General features: G+C 34.6%; 1 long non-coding RNA gene across 1 annotated transcript in view; it reads left to right on the forward strand.

Annotated features, from left to right (window-relative positions):
• Positions 1-1,941: 1,941 nt before the first annotated feature.
• The window catches only part of LOC109025921 (uncharacterized), a 110,861-nt gene continuing 84,867 nt past the window's right edge, over positions 1,942-27,935 (forward strand). Inside the window, exon 1 of the long non-coding RNA XR_008677407.1 lies at positions 1,942-2,004. This is a non-coding gene — a long non-coding RNA (uncharacterized lncRNA). The remainder of the gene's footprint in view (positions 2,005-27,935) is intronic.

A 27,935-nucleotide genomic window follows, 5' to 3' on the forward strand; every position in this document is an offset into this window, starting at 1 on the left:
AAATTTTCCTTTATAAATAAGAAATGAGCTCTTACCTCTGGTAATATTATTTGATCTAATAGCCTGTGTCTCATAATAATATACCCCAAATAGCTGTCTTTATTTAAATAAACTTTTTATTTTGGAATAATTTTATATTTACAAAAATGTTACAAAGACAGTACACAATATTTCTCTATACTCTTCATTTAGCATCTCCTAATGTTGAGATCTTATATTACCTTGATACATTTATCAAAACTAAGAGATTAATATTGGTTTATTACCATTAACTAAACACCAAACGTTTTTAGGTTTCACTAGTTTCACAAGTAATGCCATTTCTGTATTCCAGGATTCAATCCAGGATACCACATTGCATTTAGTCATCTTGTCTCTTTGATCTCCTCTGATCTGTGACAATTTCTTCATCTTCCCTGTTTTTCATAATCTTTATTGTTCTGAAGACAGTTTGGTGAGTTATTTTGTAAAATATCCTTCATTTTTAGTTTCTTTAGTGATCTCTTTATTTTTAGACAGAGGTTATAGGTTTTGGGGAAGAAGATCACAGAGGTAAAGCACTCTTCTCATCATATCAAGTCAGAGATACAAAACATCCACATGATATTCCCAGTAATATCAGCCTTCATCATTTAGTTAAGGTGGGGCTAAGGTAGGTCTGCTGAGTCTCTTAACTGTAAAGTTACTATTTTTCTCTTCGCACACTCTATTCTTTGGAAATGAATTATCAGGTCCAGTCTACACTCAAGATGGGGGTGCAGGTAAGGTGTGCTTAATTCCATCTCTTGGAGAGAAGAATATCTATATACATGATTTGGAAATCTCTAAGGAAAACTGGTCTCTTTCTCTTTATTCATTTAGTCATTCCTTTATTTATGTTGCAATGGACTCATATATATTTACTTTATAGTATGTTTTACAGTCAATACTTTGTTGTTTATTATTTTACTCTATTCTTTTACCTATGTTCATAAGAGAAAATGTAGGTAATTGATTTCATGACTTTCTTCTTTTCTAATATAAGCAGTTAATGTTGCACTTATCATTTTATCTTTTTATGCAATGCTTTAGTTGTGTTTCACAAATGTTGATTTTTTAAAATATTCATCTAATTCTAACTCTAATTTCTCTTTTGATTTATTCTTGACCCATGCATCATTTGAAAGTGCAACTTTTAAATATTTGGAGGACTTTCCAAATAAATACTCATTATTGATTTATAATTTAATTCCATTATGAACAGAAATAATATTTCTTGTACTTTCATCATTTAAATATATTAAGGCTTATTTTATGGCCAAGAATATGGCTCATCTGAGTGATAAATCCACATACGCTTAAAAAGAATGTCAAGTAGGGGATAGGACAAGTATCCTAAATGTCAATCAGGTCAAGTTGGTCTTCACTATTCTTCAAGTCTTTCACTGCCTTATTGATTATTTTGTCTACCTGTTCTGATAATTAGTATTGTGGATTTATCTATTTTTTAAAAATTCTATCAGGTTTTGCTTCATGCATTTTGAGCTCTGTTCTTTTATTTTATTTATTTTATGGCCAGCGTTTGCTCTAGATTTTAGAATATACACATGTAATTTTTCACAGTCTACCCACAACTTCATGTATAGGTAGTATAAGAAACACAGTAATATACTTACATTGTCCCCTCCTGATATTTTGTAACAATGTTTGTGCATTTTCATTTTGCATGTATTATAAACCCTATACTGTATTGTTAATTACTCAATTATTACGGTTACACATATGCTTTACTGCTTGATATCCCACTGGTCATGCAGGTTATATTAATTTGGATTCAGTCTTTTTTCTCATCATGCTTCATTTTTTGTAAAATCTATTGCTATATCTCTGAGTTTACTCGCTTTTTCTTCTTTAGTGTCTAAACTTCTTATAATATAATGTATTTTTTAATTTCAGGTATTATTTTTTTCATCTCTAGGACTTCCGTTTTGTCTTTTGAATATCATCTATTTCTCTCCTCATCAGGTATACATTTTCCTTTGTATCTTTGAATATATTAATGATATTTATTATATAAGTTTTAAAGTCTTGTCTAATCATTTCACCATCCTCACTATTTTCTGGTTATTTCTGTTGATAGCTACTATTTTTACTCCTTGTTATAGATTATAGCTCTCTATTTCTTTGCATATTGACAATTTTTTAATTGGATACCAGGTATTGGAATTTTACATTTAGCTACAGAAGTTCGTTGTATCCCTTTAAAAAGTACTGAGTTTTGTCTTGGTACATGGTTCAACTACCTGTAGATGTGTTTGATTTTTTTCAAGGCTCTTTTTAAAGTTGTTTGTTCATTTTTGTTTCTAATAGTGGCTCTAGAGCAGCCTTTATTCTGGGTCTAATTAAACCTCTTTCTGAAGGCATGTTGTTGAGGACTCTACCCAGTGCCCCAGGTAATTCAAGATCTTTACAATGTAGGAAAACAAATTGTTCCCAACCTTGTTTGATCTCTGAGAATTGTTCATCCTACTGATTCTTGGTGGTATTTTGCTCATCTGTGAAGGTTTCCTCTCACATGTGCACATCAGTAGCAAGACAGCATCATTTACAAACCCCATGGAAGATTTCAGGTGCTGTTTCTGTGAAGCACCATTCTTTTTGTTATTTTACCCTGGAATTTCTCGCTATTCCTGAATTCTGATCTCTTCCACTTCAATTCAGGTACAACTGCTGGGCTGCATTTCAATTCTTCCTACCAGGGCTGTGGCCTGGAAACTACTTCCAAGTAATTAGGTGGGCAATAGTAGTATCTACTTTATTTATTTCCCTTCCTCAGGAATCACATTTGCGTGGTGCCTTTGTGTAAAATTGAAAAATTGTGGTTTCATATCCTTTATTTAGATTGCTAGTTGTTTACAGTAATGGTCTAATTACTGTAGTAATTACTCATTTATAAGTAGAAACAGAAGTTTTATGTAGTTCATCATCTAATGTGGTTTATTTAGAAATAAAGAACAAAAATTTTAATTATAAATTCATCTAACAAGCCAAATCACCCAGACAACACAAAACTAAAATTTGTAAAAATATTTGAATAACATTAAATATTGTGTCATATTGTACCAAAGAGTGTTTCATCACTTTTATTTATGTTAAATAAACATTTTAATTAACACCTTTTCATTATAATTTGTTTAAAGCAAGCTAACCATAATAAATGAATAACGGAACCCACTGAAACAGTTTTTTTCAATATTCCAGTTTGCTTATTTTCTCTCAAAATTATTTTTACACATAGAAACATAAGGAGAATTGCAAATGTATGCATTTCCAGAAAGTGTTCTAATATTATTATATTTTGTTTTGAATACAACATAATAATTTAGACATGGCAGATTTTTAAAAATCATCATCCACGAATATTGAAAAATTTACTTGTGATTCTGTATGTTATGTGGTTTTTAACATGTCTGAGGTTTTAATAAGCAGTTTTGGCCAGGGATAGTGGCTCACGCTTGTAATCCCAGCCTTTTGTAAGGCCAAGGCAGGAGGAATGCTTGAGGTCAGGTATCTGAGACCAGCCTGAGCAACATAGCGAGATCCTGTCTCTACAAAAAATAAAAACAGCCAAGCGCAGTGTCACACATCTGTAGTCCTAGCTACTTGAGGTCCAAGGCAGGAGAATCACTTAAGACCAGAAGGCTGAGGCTGCAGTGAGTCGTAATCCTACCACTGCACTCCAGTTTAGGCAACAGAGCAGACTTTGTATCAAAAAAAAAAAAAAGAGGAAATGGTGTTTTCCTCAGGTTTTCTACAGACTTTGAAACTCCTTTTGTCCTAATTATTTTACCCTTAAGATTATAACTCAAATGTAGTCATTTTTTAAAATCATTGAATAAAGTTTTCATTTATACTTTCTTTAAAGTAATAATTTTGAAGAATATTTTAAAAATAAAAAAATCCAATGTCATGGAGATGTTGCAAGATTTAATGTAGTCTATTGCATCATGGCAGATATAAGAGCTTCTGTCCCCTTATTTATAAGGAAGACATTTTGGGACACTATATTGCCAAGCCATGGTGCATTTCAACATGATCTCTAAAAATTTCTGGGCAAAAAGGTTGCAATGAAAGATTTTCTTAAACCATATTCGGCATAGTACAACACTGTTGTATCAGAGTAAAGAGCAAAATTAATTTGGGAATTTATTTTTACCGTTGATGTCTTTACCCTCAAAATGAGGGTAATAGGATCTTCCTACTTCTCAGATTTTAATGGAAATGTCCTCGTGACAGCCTGACTAGAACATTAAAGATGACATGTTACAAAGGTGAAATTTTTATCTGCCAATACACTATGCTCCAGGAAGGAATGCTGTCTGTGATCCTTAAACAAGGATGACTATTTCCACTACTGTGTTTCCAAAATTTTATTTCTATGATTAGTATTCTCATTTACTACACTTTACCTTCCTAGTAGTATTGAAGATAAAACATATTACAGTGGTAATTTCCAGATAATTTACTTTGCTGAGATTCAAGATAAAAATAAACTCTACCTTATTAGCCTCCATCCTAGCAGCACGGTAAAGAAATACAGCCACAATGCCACAGTGTGTAGTAATAAAACACTGTATTATTTCAAAAGTGGTTTCCAAAGTTCGGGGAGGGAAATATATGAAATAAAATTATAGTTTTTAAAGAAAAACAAAGCATATACAAAACCATCTCAGTCACAATCCTTCGCGTGGTCTCTGTGTTGTATGAAATAGGTAAATACGCCTCGCCTCTCATAGTGGTTTTCTTTGGTGTGTCACCAAGCAATGTGTAAGCAAAGCACTCAAAATATGTTTCTTCATTCGTTGTCAAGTAAGATAAAGTGCTGAAACACACTTACAGACATATAAGTCCAGATCAAAACCTGATAAATATTATGAAAATTAACAATGAAAATTTTTTTATTTAACCAATAATTTTGGTCAATATTATTATATCTTAGAAATAGAAAATCCTAGGTGTTTTAAGACTCAGAGTATGCAAAACCTGTCCTACAGACACACATTTGAAAGGACACATATGGGAGAAGATATCCTGGATAAATTATCCAGGATAATTTATAATATGCTTCTTATAATATGGTTCTATATAACTTTGAAGTAAAACCCATAATCCCAGTGAGCTGAACTTACTTGTGTGAGTTCACAAGTACTGTATTGCCTAAAAATTCTAAGTAAGAATAAGAAAATTCTAAGTAAAAGTAAGCTGAGATACTCTTTGGTCTATTTATTTTGGAAGCCAATATATAAAAGTAATTTTTTTTCTGTTGTGTGTAAAAAATTGAAGAAACAAAATAAAATTGTGACAACTCTGAAACCAGGCACCTAGGATATAGTATCATTAATTTTATTTGCTTTTTAGCTTGCTCATTGCAAAATAGATGTTCCTATGAAAAAGGAAATACTCTCTGCAAAGTCAGTTGATGAAAATGAATTACTGTATTTCACAGATGTTTTCAATTTAAAATGGAATATTATGATGGTGCTAAAACTTTTTACCACCATTACTGTAATTTGCATACCATTACTGATGATGTTTATATTTTGAAAGTTGAAATGTTTTTGAGCTCATCATAACCTAGTACTAATGATTCTCAGTACATCTGTGGAAAACCAACATCTAGGCAGTTTTCTCCAGCTCAATCATCTTTGATGAGTTTGTACTGTCTTCCAAAATATTCAGCTAGGATTTTGTATGTACTTAAAGATTCTGCTTTATGTATACACAATCTGAAACTTAAATGGAAGGTAACAAATCAAAATTATGTGGCAACATATGAATAAACTTGTATTCTGGCATTTGTTTTAATAAAAGCATTTTAGTGAACTTATGCTATATTTTCAGGATAGCCAGATCATTTTATTGCTGAATTCAAGAGGAAACTGATGCTTTGTATGCAAACAATGAAGTAAATTACTCTTAATTCAGAGCCTGAGGTTTAGAAAAAATAAAAATGCTGCAGGTGCCAATAAAATAAGGCGCTATAGGAAATAATTTCAAATGTAAAATATTTCAGGAAAGACATTATCCGTAAAATTTATGTAGAAATTAAAGAGAGAAACCAAAGGTAACAAACAATTAACAGATGTATTTTTCATATAAATTACCATAAAGTGGAAAACTGAGGTCTCAGTGCATGGTTTCATTACCCATTACTTTAAAAATAAGGATAATTTTCAAATGCCTCTGAACTGTTCTGAGTAAAACTACACTTTTCAATTTCCTATTTTCCACATGACCATGAGAATGCCTTACCATTAACCACACACATAATGGTAATGCTAAAATTATCCAAGTAATATAACCCATTATGGTGCATTTTCTGTATAAACAAAGTTTCACTTGCATGAACCTTCTACACCAGTACCATATGGGTATGTGCTTAAAATCTCTAGTTTAAACAAGTCATATATGAATTACTTTTCATGTAAAAGAAGTTTATAGGGAGCCAGTAGAAAGCTAGTGTGTCAGCTTCCCAGTAAAATGAGGAATCCAAGTTCTCATCGATTTGCTTTATCCCTAGTATATTGTTTCCCTAGTGTCCTATTTTATTAATTTATTTTAGTGTAGTTAGAAAACTACATTACCTTCTCAATAAATGTTTAAATGTACAATGCATTACTGTTAACCATAGATACAATGTTGTACAGCGTATGTCTAGAATTTACTCATCTTGCCCAACTGAAACTTTATGCCCATTAATTAGTAAGTGCCCTTTGCCCCTGACAACCACCATTTCACAATTTGAGTCTATGAGTTTGAGTATTTTAGATACCTCATATAAGTGGAGTTATGCAATATATTTTTTTTTCTGTGACTGGCCTATTTCTCCTAGCATAACATTTTCAAGGTTAATCTATGTTGTCACATAGCTTTTCTCTTTAAAGGCTGCATAGTATTCCATTGTGTGATTTTAGGGGAGGGGGGTGTATGACATTTTATCCATTTATCTGTGGATGGATATTTACATTGATACCACAGCTTGGCTATTGTGAACAGTGTTGCAATGACCATAGGAATGCTATTATTTCTTTGAGGTCGTGATTTTAATTTTTTTGAACTAATTCCCAGAAGTGGGATTGCTGGATAATATGTAGTTCTATTCTTAATGCTTAGAGAAATCTCCATGGTGGCTGTACCATTTTTCATTTCCACCAACAGTGTGCGAGGGTGTCAATTTTTCCACATCCTTGCCTACACTTATCACCTTGTTTTAATAACTATCCTGACAGATGTGAATTCATAGTTCATTGTGGTTTTAATTTACATTTTATCTCATGATTAATGATGTTGAACATTTTTCATATATCTATAAGCCATTTGTATATCTTCTTTGACAAATGTCTATTCAAGTCATTAAACTATTTTTAAATTAGGTTATTTGTTATTTGTTTTTCAGTTGTAAGAGTTTCTTATATTTTTTGAAGATTAACTCCTTATCAAATCAATGGTTTACAAATGTTTTCTCCCAATCTGTAGGTTCCCTTTTCATTCTGTTTCTCTTGCTGTGCAGAGCTTTTTAGTTTCATATAGTTTTGTTTATTTTTGGTTTTGTTGTCTGTGCTTTTGGTGTCATAGCAATAAAATAATTGCCAAGGCCAATGTCATGAAGGTTTTCCTCTATATTTTCTTCTAGTCTTTGTACAGGTGCAGGTTTTGTGTTTAAGTCTAATCCATTTTGAATTAATACTTGCATATGCTATAAGACAGAGGTGCAATTTCATAGTTTTGCATAGAGATATAGTTTTATCATAATCATTTGTTGAAGAAACAATCATTTTTCCATCGTATATTCCATTAGCCCTGTTAAAAATCATTGGCCATATATGCGTGGATTTATTTCTGTGTTTTGTATTCTGTTTCACTGGTCTGTATGTCTGTTCTTTGCCAGTACCATATTGTTTTTATTACTATAGCTTTGTTACATATTTTGAAATCAGGAAATGTGATGCCTTCACCTTTATTCTTTCTCAAGATTTCTTTGATTATTCATGCTTGTGATTCTATCTGAATTTAGAAATTTTTTTCCTATTTCTGTAAAAATGCCATTGTGATTCTAATAGATGTTACATTGCATCTGTAGATTACTTTGGCACACATGGATATTTTAACAATATCTAGTCTTCCAATCTATGAACCTGGGATGGCTGTCCAATTCTTGGTGGTTTATCTTGTTTAGTTTCTGTCATCAATGTTTTTAGGTTTCAATACACAAATCTTTCACCTCCTTAATAAGTTTATTTCTAGATATTTTATTTTTCCTAAACTCTAAAGGTATTTTTAAAATTTAATTTTCAAATAGTTTGTTATTATTATATAGAAATGCAACTAATTTTGTATGTTGATTTTGTGTCCTGTCACTTTGCTGAATTAGTTTAATATTGTTTATGCATTTTTTCTTTATGATGTCTTTAGGGTAGTATATGCTTATATATACAATCATGCCTTCTATATTCAGGGGCTTCCTACATTCAGGTTTTTTTCTCTCTGATTTGGAAGCCTTTTATTTCTTTTCCTTGCCTGATTGTTCTGTCTAGGACTTCCAGTACTATGATTGAATAGAAGTGACAGGAGTAGGTGTCCTTGTCTCATTTCTGATATTAGAGAAAAAGCTTTCAGTTTTTTACTGTTGAGTCTAATGTTAGCTCTAGACTTTTCATGTATGCCCTTTTTAATGTTTAATGTTAATGTATGCCTTACATACCTAATATGTCGAGAATTTTTATCATGAATGGATGTTTAATATTGTCAAACTCTTTATCTATTGAGATGATCATGTGACTTTTATTCTTTATTCTAGTAATGTAATGTATCACATTAATTTATTTCTGTATGTTGACATATTCTCGTATCCCAGGGATAAATCTCTCTTGATTATAGTTATAATCTTTTTAATGTGCTGTTGGAATAATTTTGTGAGTATTTTATTGATGATTTTTGTATTGATAATCATCAAGGATATTTGCCTGTAGTTTACTTTTCTCGTGGTTTTGTCTGGCTTTGAATTAGTATAATGCTGGCCTCATTTAATAAGTTTGAAAGTGTTCTCCTCCAATTTTTTGTATGAGTTTGAGAAAGACTGGTATTAGCTCTTCTTTAAATATTTGGTAGGATTCACTAGTGAAGCCATCTGGTCCTATTTTTCTCTGTTGGGAGGTTTTTCATTATCAATTCAATCTTCTTACTAGTTATACATCTGTTCAGACTTTCTATTTTTTCATGCTTTAGTTTTGGTATACATTTTAGGAATTTATTCATTTTTTTCTAGATTATCCAGTTGGTAGGTGAATACTTGTATACAGTAAAATATTACTATGATCTTTTTTTATTCATGTGGCATCAATTGTAATGTTTCTTATTTCATTTCTGATTTTATTTATTTGTGACAAGAGTAGGTGTCCTTGTCTCATTTGTCATTTATCTTTTTGCTCTTCGTCTAGCTAAAAGTTTTTCGACTTTGTTCGTTTTCAAACAAACTCTTTATTATGCTGATTTTTTAAAACTGTTTTCTATTTTCTATTTTGTTTACTTCTAATGTTTTTTATTTCCTTATTTCTGCTAACTGTGGGCTTTTTTTGTTTTTATTTTTGTTTAGTTCCTTGCAAGTAAAGTTAGATTGTTCATTTGAGATCTTTCTTCTTTTGTAATGTATGCATTTATTGCTAATAACTTTGTTTTTTTGCTGCAGCCTATAAGTTTTAGTGTGTTGTGTTTTCATTTTCATTTGTCTTAAGGTAATTAATTTCAAATTTCTTTTTTGATTCCTTTTTTGACTCAATGGCTATTTACAACGTCCCTATTCTTTGTTAAGGTTACCTCATGCTTAAATAAGATGTGAGTGCAACATTAAACCTACCTGCATTGTGGAAAACAGGCAAAGAAAGAGCAAGTGCCCTCTATTCTTTAACAAGATTTTCTAAAGTTCAACATAATATTATCCCTTATGTTTAAAGGGTTAGAATGTAATCTCATCATTGTACCCAGTTGCAAAGTATTTTGAGAATGTGCAAGAATTTAAAATGGAGTTACGATACCAAATTTTAATGGGAGACTCAATATGGGAATTGCAACTAATAGTCTCTGCCACAGACCAAATTTTATTTTTATTATTGAGGGTCAAAATTTGGGGACTAGAATGTTTTGTCTCGACTCTGTCTAGTCACATTATAGAGTCAAAATGTAGAGTTTTGTGACAAAAAATGTAGCATTGACTTTAGACTTTGTAAAGTGCCAAAGATACTTTACTGAATGATACAATTCCCTTCGTATATGAGAAATCTAAAAACAGAGACATGGAAGAGCTTAATCACTTGAAATTCATTGTTTTGTGGTTTAAATATGCTACTTTCTAAGTAAACAGAGTCATTTACTCTAAAACTAGTACATGGACTTTCTGTACTTCTTTAACCAGTTTTTCTATAATGTCGTTTCATTTTCTTCAAAATGTTTTTCCTTTCTTTTTTAATGCTTTTCTTTTTAAAAAAATAAATAGCTCTCCTCTTGCTTATCACCATTTACAATGTTCAGGTTGAGCACATGTGTCGCTTTAAGCTTCCTAGGAGAATATTAAATAGTATTTAAGAACAAATCTTGGAAATCAGGCACTCTGGGTTCAAATTCTACCTCTCTCCCTTAATAGTTATCTTTCACAAAAACTTCAAGCTTTGTTTTCTGGATCTATAAATTGCAATTATCATTGTCCCTACTATTTAAGGAGATTCCATAGTTTAACCAAAATAATGATTAACAGTACTTTGCACTGTTAAGATTTCTATTACGATTTCTTTTTAATTTGGTGTTAAGTTTGCTATCTTGAGAGCTCTAGCTCTGCTCTGGCCAGAAATTCTTAGATGTATATTAGATGTATATGGTGTACCTTTAATGGAATACTTCTTTATCCTGACAGATGGCCTAATACCTAAGTGTCCAACCTGTGACCTAGTATGCTTTCATAGGAATCCATTAGATAGCCTTGCGACTCTTGCCTGAACTATGTCCAGTTATTCCTACTAAGATACCCACTCATTAAGAAAAAGCCCTGTAAAAAGATTAGGTTCAGGTGTGTGCATGTCAGGTGAGACACAATAAGGATGTAAAATCAAATGCATAAAACAGAAGAAATTTATTACTTGTAGGTCCAGAGAGATTAGAGGTGCCCATGGGAAGCCAGTGGACCATCTGGAGGTGTCAGGGAGCCATCAGTGCTAGCTAACTGGTAAGGGCATCACAATTAATTATCCATCCCACATCTGGTTGCCAATGAATACTAGTGGGAGGTGGAGAAGGAGTTACAACAGAAAATTTGGAAACATAAGGTGAGGACTTGTTCTTTGTGAATATTTATGTATAATTGCTCTCTAAAATACTTTAAATAAATTTATGTTACCTGAGGCCACCAATAGAGTCAATATAGGATGTCTGGCATAGTTGGTGGCAGTGTGTGAAATTTGGTAGGTGGACAATTCAATCAGGTGAGAACCTGGGGTACTATGGCAATTAGGGGAGAACGTGCAGTAAGATGGCAGTTAGGGCACAGTATCACCGTCCTAATTTAAATAATTGATCTTTTAATAGGTCACATTTTCATTTGATGAGCTTAGCCATCTGAGGGAAGTAGGACAGATTGAAGTTCTACAGTGTGCCTTATTCTAGTGCACATTATTGGACTGCCTTTGCTTTAAAGTGGGTCCACTGATCAAAATCAACAACTTTGATTTTGGGTGCTCCAACATAAATTACAATAGATTTTGTCAGACCAGCAATGATGGATGTGTCTGTGACATGGTGTGTGGGAAGACAGTAGGAGTCCCATGAGGAGTCACTTAAGAGTAAAGCACTACCCGATAGCTCCAGTGGTGACCAGTAGGGGGCTTAGGTAATTAAGATGACCTCACGAGCAAGGATCATCTCCCTTAGGCACCCTACCCTAGTGGGAACATCCCAAGTTTTGTTTGGGGACAGCTTTCCCAGTTATTCATAACTGTTTTAACTAAGGAAGGAGTTAAGGGTATTCTCTCCGGTAGGCCCAAATCTACAAAGGTTGAGGTGCCCTGGTGACCCAAAGTTATTTGAGCCCATGCTGCCAATGAGTATGGCACATCAGATTGTTTTTGTTTTGTGTTTTTCTATTGAGACAACATAGGCCTGTTTGGCAAGAGTGTCTGCAGTGTTGTTAAAGTGAGTCTCAGATGTATCACAGTTGTGTGCTGAGACACGTGACATGAAAATAGAAAGCATGGTTATAGTCACTTCCTGCCAAATGTGGGATCCCCATAGTGGCTTACTTTGTATTTGAAAGTTATGTTTTTCCCTTATCCCAACCATACAGCTAACCCATTTGCCACCTCCCAAGAACAGGTGAAAATTCTTAACTCGTGAAGGGCATGTTTTAGGGTGTCTTTAAGAACCAGTCATCAGTTGCAAGTTTGTCAAAGTGGGCTGAGCTGAGGTTGCTTTCCTCCACCAGAGTGGTGTGTGTAGCCAATGGTGTGCTGCAGTGCTCCAGTGGGCCCCACTGCATACAACGGTGGCACTGTGATCAGTGAGGTACATGGTCTCCCAGGTTATACAGTTGGTTCCAAGGGACTCCCTAGCTAGCCAGACAGTCAAGTAGTAGACACATCATCACCCATTCCTCAAAGATGGTGGGCAAGGGGCTGAGTATGGGGAAAGCTACATCCTCCTTTAATTTGTAAAGACCTTTTGGATTAGGTTTAGCTCTCTTCTGAAGATACCATTTCCATTTTAACAGAGGCATCTCTGGACTTGCTGAGCCCCTTCTGGGAAACATCTCTAACCCAGGGCATTACAGGAACTCATCACATGCATGTAGCGTCATCAGCCATAGGTCAGTGGACACCTCTGTCTCTGATAGAGCCCGGGAGGCTGCCAAAATATAGTTTTCTAGAAGAGGATACAAAGTGGTTTGTGGTAGTCACCTGGTCCATAATCCCATGGGTAACCAAGAGTTGGCAAGTCGTGTCCACAGGCTCCGGGAAGCATAGTCTACAATGGTCAGTGATTCTGAACAAAAGTCAGACCATGGAGGCACTAGGGGCAGGGCCCGTTGTGCTGCTTGTTGAGCCAATTTTCATGCCCCAACTCTGGGGCTTTCCAGAGTGGAAGGAACTGAATCTGCATGTAACAGTGTAAATAAGTTTAAGGGGTAATGTGAAATGTGAAATGTGTTGTGGGTAAAGTGAGTAAAGGCCCAGAAGGTGTTATGTTTGAGTGTCTGAGATGGTCAAATTGTGAGTAAATGATATTTGACTGTAGGGGAGATTTCTCCACCTTTAGCTGCCTATATAGACCCCAGGATCTTTATTGAGGTGGCAGGCCTCTATATTTCATGGGGAGCAATGGCCCAACCTAGGTTCTGTACATATTGAGTTAGAATATTTAAATCTTTTTTTTACTGCCTCTCTAGAAGGCCCTTTTAATATCACACCATGTATATAGTGCCAAACCTGGCAGTATTTTAATTTTGATTGTTAGAGAACTTGCTGGCAAAGGTTGTGGGCAATAGCTGGGCTGTTCAGGTATCCCATAGGGAGATGAGTGAACATGTATTATGCTGCCTTGAAGATGAAGGCAAATTGGCTTTGGGAATCTACTGAAATTGGAATGGAATAAAATCTATTGGCCAGACCCACTGCTGAAAAATGTGAACCAAGTGCCTTTTGGATACTTTCCATTAATTCAACAATGTCAGGAATGGGGGCCTTAATAAGTGGCACCTGGGAATTTAAATTACATTAATTTTTAGTCTCCATTCATTTGTGGTGACTTTTAATATGGGCCAAATTGGACTATTAGTGTAAAATAGTGGAGGCAATAACTCCTTCTGGTAATAGAATTAGTGGTCATAGCCCTTCTGTAGCTAGTTTTAGTAGTTACAGTGGTGTATTTACCACCTTGATGGGGGCTGGCAACTGTAGTGGGTCCCACTTGTATTTTCCCACCAGCAGTGCTATGAATTTAAATTTGTTCTAGCTGAAGTGGCAGTGAGCCAATGCATCAATCCCTATAATGAGAAAAGAAAGAGCCAGTGAAGCCACCATCACTAACAGAATTAATGAAAACATTTCTAACAGATGCAAAAATTAAGACGTGTTTCTCTTAAATAACCTTTCTGGCCATGCCCTGCAAATTGTATGTGGCATCTTTTGGGTGTAAGCTAAGATTTCCTAAGATAACAGAGACCTGGACACCAAGTGTCCAGCAGGACTAAGAACCCTTGGGAGTTACCCATATTCCAATGAACCACCAATGTTGTAAAAGGGTGATTGTCCTGAATGGCAGGACAAGGCCCAGGGAGGAGCCAAACTCCTATGGCAGGAAGTTGGGGGTCACCAATCCTGAGGTTTGGGGAAGGGGGTTCGCTCCTCTTATTGTTTTAGAAGATTGTCCCCTTGGGATCCCTGAATGGACGCTTGGGGAGGACACTGCCAAAGCTGTAGTTGTGTTAAGTACATCTTTTTTCCTTCATAATTTAAAGCCAGGATGGCTTGTGATTCATTCATCTGGAATGTCCATATCCCTTAATTGACAGTATAGTGGCCATTCAGAGGGTCTTTGTGGGAGCATTTCTAGATGAGGAGGTCTTGGCACCAGGAGGAGGGACATGGATTATATTGTCCTGTATTGGGGGCTTCTCTCAGTATTCAATAATTTGGAATCAGGGTGAGAGCTCCCCTCAAGACGTGCCAATAAAGCTCTACCCACTAATGCTTCTTGTTTGGTGTGTATAGTGCCTATCAAATTTAACAATAAGGCCTTATAGTTAGGAGGGGCATATTGATAAAGAAAGATCTGCGAGAATATATGCTTTAGCATCTACTATATGTATGAAAGGTTTTATTTTGGAATTTATGTAGATGTATAGTACATGGTTTCTGATATCAGTGAGCTCGTAATATATAAAGTCAATGATAAATACATAAATACTATATAAGGAACTATGACAGTGATAATAGGGTTATAAAAATCGCTATGAAATATTGAAGAAAATAGTTTATTCCACCATAGAGAAGAGTTCAGGAAAAGTTTATTGATATTTTATCTATTAGTATAATGGTGCTGTTCCTCATCATCAATAGAGTGTCCTGATTTTTCATTCTTTTTTTTCATAGAGTTGGATTTATATTGTGTAAGCTACAATGACCATAAAAGTAATTAACCCATTTAGTGACTAAGTGAATGACCCTGATTTCACTCATCAGAGAATTGCTGTACATGCTGAAGCCTGCATTGTTTCATTATTTTCCCTTGTCCTCATATTGCTGTTAAGCTTTTCACACTTGCTCTTAAAGCCCCACCTAGTAATTTTGTAGGACTCTACTGAATCTTCAGGATTTTTATTTTATTTAACCTGAATATGCAAAACAATCCCTCCTCTGACTCTCTTTTTGTTTGTCTGTTTGTTTGCTGATATTAAAGCTCCTATGGAATTTAGAAAAATCCAAGGATGAAGCTGTCATCAGTTCATACACAAAGTGGAGATTGTGACAATGTCAGAGTGGGTATTATGAAATTAATTTTTGTATTTTTAAATGCTTAGCAAATCACTTGTCTCATACTAGATTCATAATATATGTTTCTTTATTATGGATAAAATAATGGAGAAAGTCCTATGTCTTGTAATGTAGTGTACACTTTTCAACACATATTGAATGACAAGCAATAGTGATGGTCTACATCTCAGGGCTAGAAGTTGAGGTAAGGATATTAACGATATATTCTGTTGCTTAAAGTTAGACAGGTCCTACTAAAACAGGAAGATATTCTTTCACAAAAACAACTTTAGAATTTTAAATTGACAGAATTTTCTAGGGGAAGATATTAATAAATATTAGCTAATGCAGACAGAAATAAAAGTTCCTTCATGTTTATGGACTATATTTTCATGAAACGTATATACAGCCAATGTCACAGCATTCATTTGTCATTATTTCAACTTTTCCATTAAAAAATCAAAAGCATCAATATATGCACTTTCTATATTATTATATAACAGTAATAATGGCAGTTAGAAAGAACTGCCAGCTACTGTTAGATCAATATTTTTTGGTAATTAGGTTCATCACACAGTGACTGGTCTGGGTTGCTTATAACCTGCTTTCATACAACTTTAAATTATTTGTTCTTAAGCTGAGTAAATTTCAAAAGTCATACACAGCATTTGCTGCAAGTATCTCTGAAGAATATGATAACAACAATTGGAATAATGGTCATGCTATAATTTTATTTTATGAAAGGGAAGTATACCTAATTGTAACATATTTTCCCCCAAACTATATGTGCCTCAACTGTCAATCAAATGGATTCCTTACCACTGAATCTAATGAAATATATAAAGCTTTTTTTTTTTTTTAAAAAAGCATTTGATTGACAGGAAAGTTTGTCATACATAAATCTGATACTAGAGTTGAGTATAACAAGGGTTTTGACTGACAGGTTAACAACTGAACTATCCACCCTTATTTTGTGTTGCTCTATAACATTTCCAAAACTGAATGAAGGATTCCAGGATTCTAATTTCTACAGAAGGTTTTTTTTTCTTTTTTTTTTAAACCAGGGATCTTTTTTTTTTTTTTTTTTTTGAGGAAGACAATAGATTAAAATCAGAACAGAGTAAAATGGTAAGGCTAAGATGAAACTACTTTGATTATACTCTTTTTGGAAAATTAATTTTAAATCATCTGACATGTTTTAGGTCAGAATAACTACAAAAAGAAAAGGAGCTCTTAAGACAACAAAAATAACTGCCAGATTAATAAGAAAAATAGTTACAATGCTATGTAGATTTTTTAATATAATAATTTATTTTTATGATTTATTAGGTAGTCAACTCATTTTAGTTACAGTTCAGATTTTAGTTATAAGAAAACAGTGGAAGTTTACAGGGAAAAATATATAGCAACTGCAAATATACCATTTCTGATATTGTAAATTCAGTTTCATTGCAGATGCTTTCATTTTAGATTTAGTTTTATTACAGATAGAATGAGACTATGTTTCATTTTATATTCAACTATGTTCCAAAACAAGAATAAAGGTTAGATTTTATATATCAAACTAAACTTTATAATAATCCCACATTGTTTGTGTAAAAACCTTTCAAATGTAATAATTATATTTTAACCAACAATTGTGTTTTTATTTGACATAACTGAATTGACTGGTTTAAATTACTTATAATAATGAATAGCCCATTTATGGCAAAACGTAAAAGAATAAATGTTCTTAGAAAGAATAAAAAAAAACAAAGGGAAATGAAAGAACTCTGTGGCAAATAAGATACCAAAGATAAAATTAATTTTCAAAGAACTAGCATAAGCTTTGAAGTTGTATTTTAAAATACAACAAAATATTTCAATTAAAATATATTGTTTTGTTTTTCTTCACATAGCACTCATGTTTTCTATTTTTGCAATAGTGGAATTTATTAGAAAAGGATTGAAGTGTTTCACACCCACTGTGTCACCGAAGATTAAGTTCAACTGCAAGTAGCAATAAGCCCTAAGTAACAGTGGTTTACAGAAAATACTCAAGCTGGGCTCTGACTCTGTGAAACTGCAATCATTGGTCTACCTATAAACTCTTCAAGTATTTAAATAAACTACTAATAATGGCTCAACTTTTGCTTAACCCTGAATTCAAACATGCTTACTTCCAACAATCATATGCCCCTCAACTATCCCCATTGTTTTGCACTGATAGACACATGTTTATAATTGCTTACCTTAAATTTTGGTACTCAGAACTAGCAAAGATAGCCTTCACTCAAATATAACCCTGCAATATAAGCCAGAAAAAAATAAGTATATATATATTCCCAGAAATACTCTTAAGGCATCATTCCAGTTATTCACAGAAATACTCTAATGCATCATCATTCCAGTTGTTTGGTTATATAATAGGGGTTCATTAAATAATTGTTAAGTGAATGAATGAGAGTTTGTATCCTAATGCAAAAAACAAAATCAAACAAACAAAACACCCAAATTAACATGGGACTTTAAAAAGCAACCAATGACAAATAAGGTACTACCAGCCAAATGAAAGAATAAACAGTTTTTATTCTTGTATTAAAATATTGTCCCAATGTATTTCAAAATTGCTGAAAGAGTAGATCTTAAGAGTTCTTACCACAAAAAAGTATATGAGGTAATACATGTATTAAATAGCCTTATTTAGTCATTCCATACTGGATGCACATTACAAAACATCACATTGTACCCCATAAATATATACAATTATTATTGATCAGTTAAAAACAAAAACCCTGTCACACTACCCAGAAGCAGGATGGATAAAAGTCACCTCGTTTCCTCACTGATCCAAAGCTGTTTTTTTTTCCTTTACTCTCATTCCTTAAGAAACTCACCTTAATGCAGGTTTTTATCTGGAATTATGGGATTAAAATATTTTAATAAGAAGGAGCAGGATGAAAACAATATGAATAATCGTATTCCAACACCCAAGGGATCATCATAGATGAACATGAAATTCTAGGGAACACTGACCAGGGAAGAGAGAGAGAGCTTGAGGTATCTATTGCCTCCATTCCTACTCTATCTCACCTCAAACATGACAGTGGCCAGGTTTGTGGTTAGAGGTGCTTTGCAGAGGCCTTCCTTCCAGCTTCCAAGGTTTCTCCAGCCTCCTTTAACACTGTCCCTTCCCTCTTTGCCTTCAAGTTGGGTATTGGTATCAGCATTCCTCTGCTACTAATCCCTGGAGAGTTTACCAGCCTTGTTGTTCTCTTTAACTCTGCTTACATCTCTGTAAATAAACTCTTCATTAAACTATCCTTAGTTAAACCCCTGGAGCATGCCATCTATGTCTTCCTAAAACTAGTTTGCACAGTTTTTGATGTATGCATTTTGTTAAGTATTTCTTGATGCCATGATTTCTCATGTGTATTTCACTTCTCTCTTTCTAACGATTTTTAAAATAGCAGTTATTTTTCTGTGTGCAATGAAATAATTGGATATGTATTTTTTAAAAAGAACACTAGAAATGACAATGACTAAACAATGTCTCCTGGGAGTGATAAGAAAAAAAAATTCATAAACTATCCTTCTAAGAAGAATACTGCTATTGTCAAATGAATTATTTAGAAAAATATATTCAGCAGTTTTCACATGATTTAAAGCCTCTCTAATTCCAGGAAAAAAGAAATAAAGGTGGATTTTGGTGTTTATGTATATGGGAGAAGCATGAATATATAAGTGGGTGCAGAAAGATCTTCACTAATAATTTAATGAACTGTGTTAATTTTAATTTCATCAAAATCTCAGGTTACTTGATTCTTAAAAGAAGAATGAAAGTCCCATATATTGCAAAAGCATTTATGACAAATTGAGTACTTAATGAAGTTCTTTGAGACCCATAATGAAGCATATGATTGAATTGTAAACTATGAGAAATTATAAAATAAAATTGTGTTTTTAGTTTTCCACATAACATTTATTTCAAAATATCTGTTATATGGGAATGTCTAAATTTCCTCTAAGACTTTGTAATATTTTTGAAGGGTTTTTTTTTTGTAATCATTAAGAGACCCCCATGTTTTAAGAGAGTTTTATATTACTAACTAGAAAATTATAATTTTAGAATACATGCCTATGGATTATTGTAGCCAATTTTTTGAAGTTTATATATTATATTCTTTAACTTTATAACCTTTAAATGGTGTTTAATTAATTCTAATAACTTTTGTTTTGTACTGTATGTAGTTACGATGGCAGTGGCGGCGTGTCTGAAGCTGCCGCTGCCATGACATGGGCTGTAGTGGAGAGGTGCGGCCAGGACTGCAGTGGGGAGGTGTGGCCGGGGCTGCATGTTCCACGGAGCCAGCAGGAGCTGGGAACAGGCGGAAGCTCACCCCCTTCCGAGTTGGAGGGGCAGGAATCCTGCCCTCCTGGGTGTCGCTGCAGTCATCCAACCACGACTGCAAACCGGGGGGGCATCTCTGCACTCTCTGATACCTGGTAACCCTCCTGTGCCCGCACAAGCTCGGAAGTACCTGATCCTGCTGCTGGGCCTCTCCCCGCTCCTGGTACCCACTCCTATTTCGGAGCAAAATTGTAGCCAAGACCAGGTACTGTCACAACCTAGAAACGTGTGTGTGTGCTTGGCCCCCTTCGGACTTTGGGCGCTGAAAGCACCAGAGGGAGGCAGAAGGTAGGCTAAGGGCTGCTTGGTGCAGGCCTGCAGGCACTCCTCCGCAGGAACAGCTTGGGAGCCATGGGAACCGTGGATGAGAGGTTAATTGTTGTACGAGGCAGACAGGCTTCTGGGTGGAAAGGGACGGGTCACCAGTGAGACCCCATCTTCAGGCCAGGGACGGCCTGATGCCTGGGGTCTAGGCTCCCAGTTACTGGGACCAGAGTGAGAACTTATGGTGCTTTTTCCCGGCCCACCAACAGCTGCCCATTGACCAATCAGCACACACTTCCTCACCTCTGAAGTGCGCAGAAACCTGGGACTCAGCCCTACTTAGTGAGACTACAAGATGACCTGCCTGCGGAGAGGAGTTACCTATTTTGGGTCTCCTCTCAGCTGAGAGCTGAGCAGGCAATGGGACAACCAGCCTGCAGAGAGGAGCCTGTGTCTCTCCTCTCAGCTGAGAGCTGAGCAGGCAATGGGACAACCAGCCTGCAGAGGGGAGCCTGTGTCTCTCCTCTCTGCTGAGAGCTAGACTCTGGTTGGGAAGACCTGACTGTGAAGAGGAGCTAACCACTGCAAGTCTCCTATGAGCTGTTCTGTCACTCAATAAATCACCTCTTCGCCTTGCTCACCCTCCACTAGTCCATGTACCTCATTCTTCCTGGATGTGGGACAAGAACTCGGGACCTGCCACATGGTGGAGCCAAAAGAGATGTAACAAAAATGGCTGAAACACGCCCCTTTCTCTCCATGTTGTGGGTGACAAGAAGGAAAGAAGACCTGTGGTCCTTTGGGAAGCCCAGACCTAGGAGCTCCTTGAGCCACGGCTGTGAGAACCTCTTTGGTGCTCTGCGATTCCTGGCATCTCCTACCTTCTGTGCCAGCTGTGGAAGCAGCTTGCGGTATGCTTGGTCCAGCGCAGCCTCTGAGGGAGCTGGTGCCCGTGTTGGAGCCTGGAGCTTCCCAACCTGCTGCAGCCACTGTGCCTGGCTGTGTGCAGTGGCCGGACCCCAGGCTTCCCTTTTCACACACCCTTGCCGCTCCACACCTGGCTCACCCTTGGCAGGCATGAGATCCAGGCAGGTAGCACAAGCCAAGTGCAACCTGCCAGGCCAAGTGGGAGGAACAAGGCCAGCAGGCCCAAGCAAAACTTGGGCAAAGGCACCACCAGCCACAGAGATTTATGGTTGGAAAAGCAATACCCCAAGAATCCTGTGACAGTTATATACATAATTTTTTCTTTAAAATAAACTATTTCACATCAACATATGTAGAAATATATTTGGGGCTAATTTTGCTTATTGGGTTCCCAATTTTTCTACATAGATATTCCTAATAAGTTTTGTGTCAATGGGAAATGCATCTTAGGAGCATTTCCTGCATGCGTCTTAGGAAATGCATGCAATCGCTAGGAGCATGAAAAAGGAAGATATTGATGCATTGATGCTGGTCATTAAATAATTATTATTACATTGACTTTAAAAAATTCTACTCCTCTATAATTTCAATTTTAAGAAATATTCAAAATTCTATAGTGAACAGAAATTTATTTTCATTAGATTGAGTAAACTAAATACTCATAAAGTGATATAATAAGAATTTTAAGAAATGGACAGCTCATGCCTGTTAAGAGCTTACACTTTTGGAATGTTGATTTCAGAGAACAATTTGAGTTTAGTCGTTATGGACGTTTTTCTTTGATAAATCCTTTGGAGTGGGACAGAGCAGAGAAATCTTCTTGCTTAAAAGACACAGAAATCAATGGTTGGATATCAGAATCATTTCTGGGAAAGATCGCTTCCAGCCATTTTTGCCTTTTATCCACAGTCTCCAATGCTACACTATAGTTGCTAGACTCTATTGTTTTCTACATCCAGGTAGGCATCAGAATCATCTAAAGTACTGCTTCTCAAAATGCTACATACACAGGAAACACCTGTGTCTCTTGTTAAGATGTAGATTCTGACTCAGTATGTCTAGAATGTGGGTGAGAATTTTGAAATTCTGAAAAATTCCCAAGTGTGAGACTACACAGTCTACAGATTATATTTTGAGGAGCAAAGACTTAGGGCATCTATTAAAAAAGACTGTTGGACTCCCTAGTTAGAATTCTGTCTCAGAACATCCATGGGTAGGCTAGGAAATCTTTATTTTTATGGCAAGCACTGTTTTACTATTCCCACTAGTCTGCTTTCTATTTAAAAATTAAGGCCTCAGATTCTCTAAATAAAAATTAAAGGTCTATCTTCTTTTTGTTATTTAAATTTCCAATCACTTACTCAAAGGTCTAATCATAGAACTGTCTCTGATAGACCAGAAACATAAAAGTTTCATAAGAAGCACAACTTGCACACTTATCTATGTACAAGAGATAATAGATTCCAGGAATCAGACAGCATACATTTTAATACTGGAAATCTCACACAGGGTTGGATGCAATTTTAATACCCATGCTTTTAGATATAGCTAAGCGTCAAGGTTACTTTAAGGAATATATAAACAAAATAAATGCTGACTAGTTCTACAGAGCTGCAAAAACACTATTTTAAAAATTTCCATACATATATAAATATTGATTCCTCAATTACTAATAAAAAATGTAATATACATATTGGAAAATAGCACACCATATAACTGATAATGTTTTACATTCAGATGTTATTCACCTGCCTTTTATTCTAATAAAATATAAAAATAGAAGTAATTGGGGAAAAAATGAAGAAAGGACACTTCTAAGTATTTTTCTAAAATAATTAGCAACAATTGAATGCTACTATTATAGTTGATAAGAGTGTGTGCTTCAATGCATATCTCCAAAATCATTAATTCAATACAACATAATTCATACAATAAATTTCAATGAATGATACTCATTCACTATAGCATTTCCAGTAACTATTTTGTGTCAAGCACTGTTTTAGGTGTTAGAAATTCAGAGGCAAATAAAACAAACAAAAAAGAATCTACAAATATGGATCTTATATTCTCCTGAGAGAGACCAAAACTAAACTAAAAAGATTGATATTCTGTTAAATTTTACATAGTGAAAGTGTTATAAAAAAATAAAATCAGTGAAAGTAAATAGAAAAATGCAAGAATTGTTTTTATTTTGCTTTGCTTTGCTTTTTTGAGGTTTGAGGGGGCATTTATTGAGCAGATAAAAGGATGACGTGAGGGAGAGGAGCACATAAGAATCCAGAGGAATCATCCCAGGCAGATGGAACCACAAAAGTGGAAGCACTACACCAGGAATATCTTTAGTGGACATGAAATCAGAAAAGAAAAGCAAGTGTGTGTGTGTGTGTGTGTGTGTGTGTGTGTGTGTGTGTGGAAGGGGAGTTGGTTCATGAAGGCCTGGCTGAATGAATTGTGTAAGGTCTTCAAGCCATAAGAAATTGTTTTTACTCTAAAGCATTGGAAATTTTTGAACAGGATTTTTAAAGGACCACTGACTTCCTGTGTGGAAGACGAAATAAAGGGGAAGGAAAGTGAAAACAAGAAAGCAAGTTAGAAGTCTAATATAAAAAGTAAATAAAAATGCAGAAGAAAGATGAAACGGTCTTGTAATAGGATGGCAGTATGAAGGGAGTGCTTGAGAAATATTCACCATTAAGGTGTTTTGAAAAAGTGGCTGATTTCATTCTTGCTGTGAGAGGTGAGAAATGACTATTCATCCATAATTTTTCATAAATTATTACCTGAACAAACTCTTTAATAACTATCTCTTGCATAAGCATGTCATTTTAATGAATAAAAACATAGACTATGAATGACAGAAGTTATACAGCCTTGTTATTTTAAGGCTTCTTTAAGAATAACTTCAATATTATTTCATTTGCAGAAAATTGTAAAAGAAAAACAGAATTTTTGAATTATGTTTTTTGATAATATTTCTAATACAATTACCATTGACTTTTATCTTACAACTTATCTAGGTAGAAAAATATTTTCCCCCTAAACTTTGAGAATATATTTAAAGGAATTTTAACTGGTTGTTATAATTACAATAAGATGAGTCAAATCAAAATTAGTGAAATAAGTATCACAATATCAATGAATATTTTCAGATTCATTTTTTTGACAAATATAGTTAACAAATTTAAGCAGACATAAATACTATACTGTACCATAGACATTTTTACAAATGTAATTCATGTAACATACACTTTTAAGTATCAGGCTGACAAAGATTAAATATTACCCAAAAAACCCACCTTGTCCTTTTTATTTAAATATCCCTAGAGCAAAATTCAATGTCAATGTTGATAGTATGTATAATACCCCAAACAAGGAGTTTTGTGGCCCATTCCACAGTCCCAACACTTCTAATCAATGAACACAAATGGAACCTGTTCATCGTTGAGAACTATTCCACCCTCCAAAATTTTTAATCCATCCTTGCATGTTAGGCTTTCTTTCAAGAGTATATCACCCAATATAAATCTTTAAATATAATCTCCATATGAATATTTTCCAAATCCAGATATCTATCTTGTCCTTTCTCCCCTCTCTCTCTCTATATATATGTATATATATATATACACACACACATATATATACGTATATATATACACACACATATATATACATATATATATACACACATATATACGTGTATATATATATACATATATAGAGAGAGAGTTTATTTGGGATGGCACTGATAGTCTGAAACACAACTGACCACCTTTATCAAAAATTCTTCTTGGTTTGTTTCCTATGCTTTTAAAGGATGCCATATATTCAGTCACAATGGCGAGAAATTTTTTAAAAATATCTTTAACTTTCAATCTGTCTTTCATATTGTTCTCTACCCTGTATTACTGATATGCCCTGATATGGACATATCAGTAATATCTAGTAATCTAGTTCTGATATGGACTAGATTTTTACTGTCTGTGTATTTTTCTAGTTCAAGATCTCCTCATCCCTAATCTAGACAATTACAAACATTTTCTAACTTTTCATCCTACTTTCAGCCCCTTTTCTCTATACAACATCTCACACATTGCTATCATGGTTATTTTCCCAGATATAGCTGGATCCCAGCTTTTTTATGCCACTTCCTCATAAAAAAGACAATGAATGCTACCCCTTGCCATCAGAATATATTATAATTCCTTATGAGATACAAAGCTCACTAGTGAGCTACAACCTCAACTCTTTCAGAATATTTTTAACATTTTATTTAATTTATAATCGTTATTGTTCTATTTATAATCTTCACTTTGATTGTTGATCCCTGTCCCCACGGCACTGTAACACACGGTCTCAGTTAGTAACTCTATCACCTTGAATTAGACACACACATGAATATGTGCATACACATACATATATACAATCTTTCTTTTTGAATGGAGTGCATGGAATAGTGGCTGTAGAAGGTTAAACTACAGGCTATCACACCCACCTGCTTATTTAACAGATCTAGAAACTTTTAAAACGAGCTTTTTAAGAGAGGTGACATAGTAAAATTTAGGTGTTGTGAAGGAAAAAATTAATGTTGAGTTACAGCCGTAGGGTCCCTACTCTCCAGCTTCTGGTCACATGGTATGTTAACTTACAGTCAGGCATCTGTGGTCTACAGATGGTTGTGGCCTTGCGCTTACTGGAAATGTAGTGCTACAGGTTCCTTCTGGAACAATACCAAAATCCACAACTGCCTCGAAAGACTGGGTTGAAGCCTTAGAGAGGGCAAGGTGAAGCCAGAGGGATTAGAGGTATTGAGCTCGGGGAAGCATCCTAAAAAAGTACATGTTATGAAAAGGTTAGTGGCCTTCGTCTGTGACTAAAACTCATACCTTTCCTAGAGCTCCGGTCCTTTTTCTAGTTATCCTGCACAAAGTGTCACTATCCATACAAATAGTACTTCATACTTTAATTATTCCAAAATCCTTGTCACAATAAAGTAACTCAAATGCTCATTGTTTCAAATACATTATCATACTTAGGGATACATTTTATTGATCAACATATCTTTTTATGTAGATTAAGATAATTTATAAGACCCAAACACATCCAAATCCTAAACATGGACAGTTTTCAGATCTGTATCCTTAGGAGAAATCATATCAATAGGCTGCAGTACCAGAAAATAAATTTATTTCACTGACATTTTGCTTTTATTTTCACATGGTGCAAATGAATAAACAAAACTAAGAAATTTTACAGATACATTCATTGCTGTGGTCTTGCCACAGCATAGATTAAATCACAATAGATATATGTTTTAAACATTTGATTATGTCGTAGTGAATTTTGAGATAGGAAAAGGAATACTTCTACTCTCAAAAAAAAATTCTATGTCTTATGAAATGGAGGTTTCAAAGTAAAATTAGATCAGTACAGTTTATATTTATTATTCAATGAAATAAAAAACAAGTGCCTACCTATCTCGAACAGTAGGAGAAAAGAGAAGATACAAAATTTGTGTCTGAGTTAACATTTTAAATCTCTGCAACATGTATTTAGTTTTTCTTTTTTACTCTCTTCTCTAATTGAAGCAGGACTATATACATACAGCTAGGAGAAACATGTACAGTATATAGAGAGATAAACAGAAAGACATAGACAAAAAGAGCAGGAGAGGAGAGATGAAGGGAGAGAGAGTGCCCTGGGTGGGGTCTATGTTGTAATGTTATTAAAAATGAAAAATATAAAATTATTATAAAAAGTAAAATTGGCCGGGTGCAGTGGCTCATGCCTGTCACCCTAACACTTTGGGAGGCCGAGGCAGGTGAATCACGAGGTCAGGAGATTGAGACCATCCTGGCTAACATTGTGAAACCCCCATCTCTACCAAAAATACAAAAAATTAGCCGGGCGTGGTGGCGGGAGCCTGTAGTCCCAGCTACCAGGGAGGCTGAGGCCGAGATCATGCTACTGCACTAGAGCCTGGGTGACTGGGGTGACAGAGTGAGACTCCGTCTCAAAAAAAATAAAAAAACCAAAAAAAATAAAAATGTATATTTTTTTATTTTTACTTATAGTAGTACTTTATTTGAAAGCACATTTCCAGCTTGACTTACCATTTATGACTTTTCATTTCACCTATACTATCCAGTGCCACAAACCATATGTGGAGATTTAAATTTAACGATTTACATAGAATAAAATTAAAAATTTAGTTTCTTCATCATACTAACATTTTAGGTGCTCAGTAGCTACATATGACTGGTGGCTCTAATATTGGACAGCAAGGGGCAGCATTTGTAAAGACTATCTTAGATACCATAGAACTCCTTAATGCACCTTGAATTATTACGTTTAAAAGAAGTTCTTATATTTTTTCTTGACAAACTTGAGAAACATTTTTAACTGTAGCAGAAAAAGAAAGAAAATTTTTTCAGTTAAAAAGAGAAAGCTTCACTCTAATATTCAGGTCTTCTTATACATTTGGTTACCATAGCTCACAGAAGAGAGTACGTTCAAAGGAGAATTACTGCCTTGCTCACAATTGAACAAGTTATAAAAAACCTCAAAGATAATAAACAAGAAGTTCTTGATGAATACAAATATTCTCTACTAATTAAAATTTTAAAAATGTGTTTATGCTTTAGAAATACCTGAAAACCTTCCATAATTTAAAAATTATTAAGCAGCATTTGTATGTCATAAGACATTTGTAAATTTATCTCTTTTTCAATCTTTCAAATGCTATAGGACCAGGACAATTAAAAAACTTAACTGACTGAATAAATCAAAACATTATTATGATCAATATA

The sequence above is a fragment of the Gorilla gorilla genome, chromosome 11 (assembly GCF_029281585.2).
Source record: "Gorilla gorilla gorilla isolate KB3781 chromosome 11, NHGRI_mGorGor1-v2.1_pri, whole genome shotgun sequence".
NCBI lineage: Eukaryota > Metazoa > Chordata > Mammalia > Primates > Hominidae > Gorilla > Gorilla gorilla.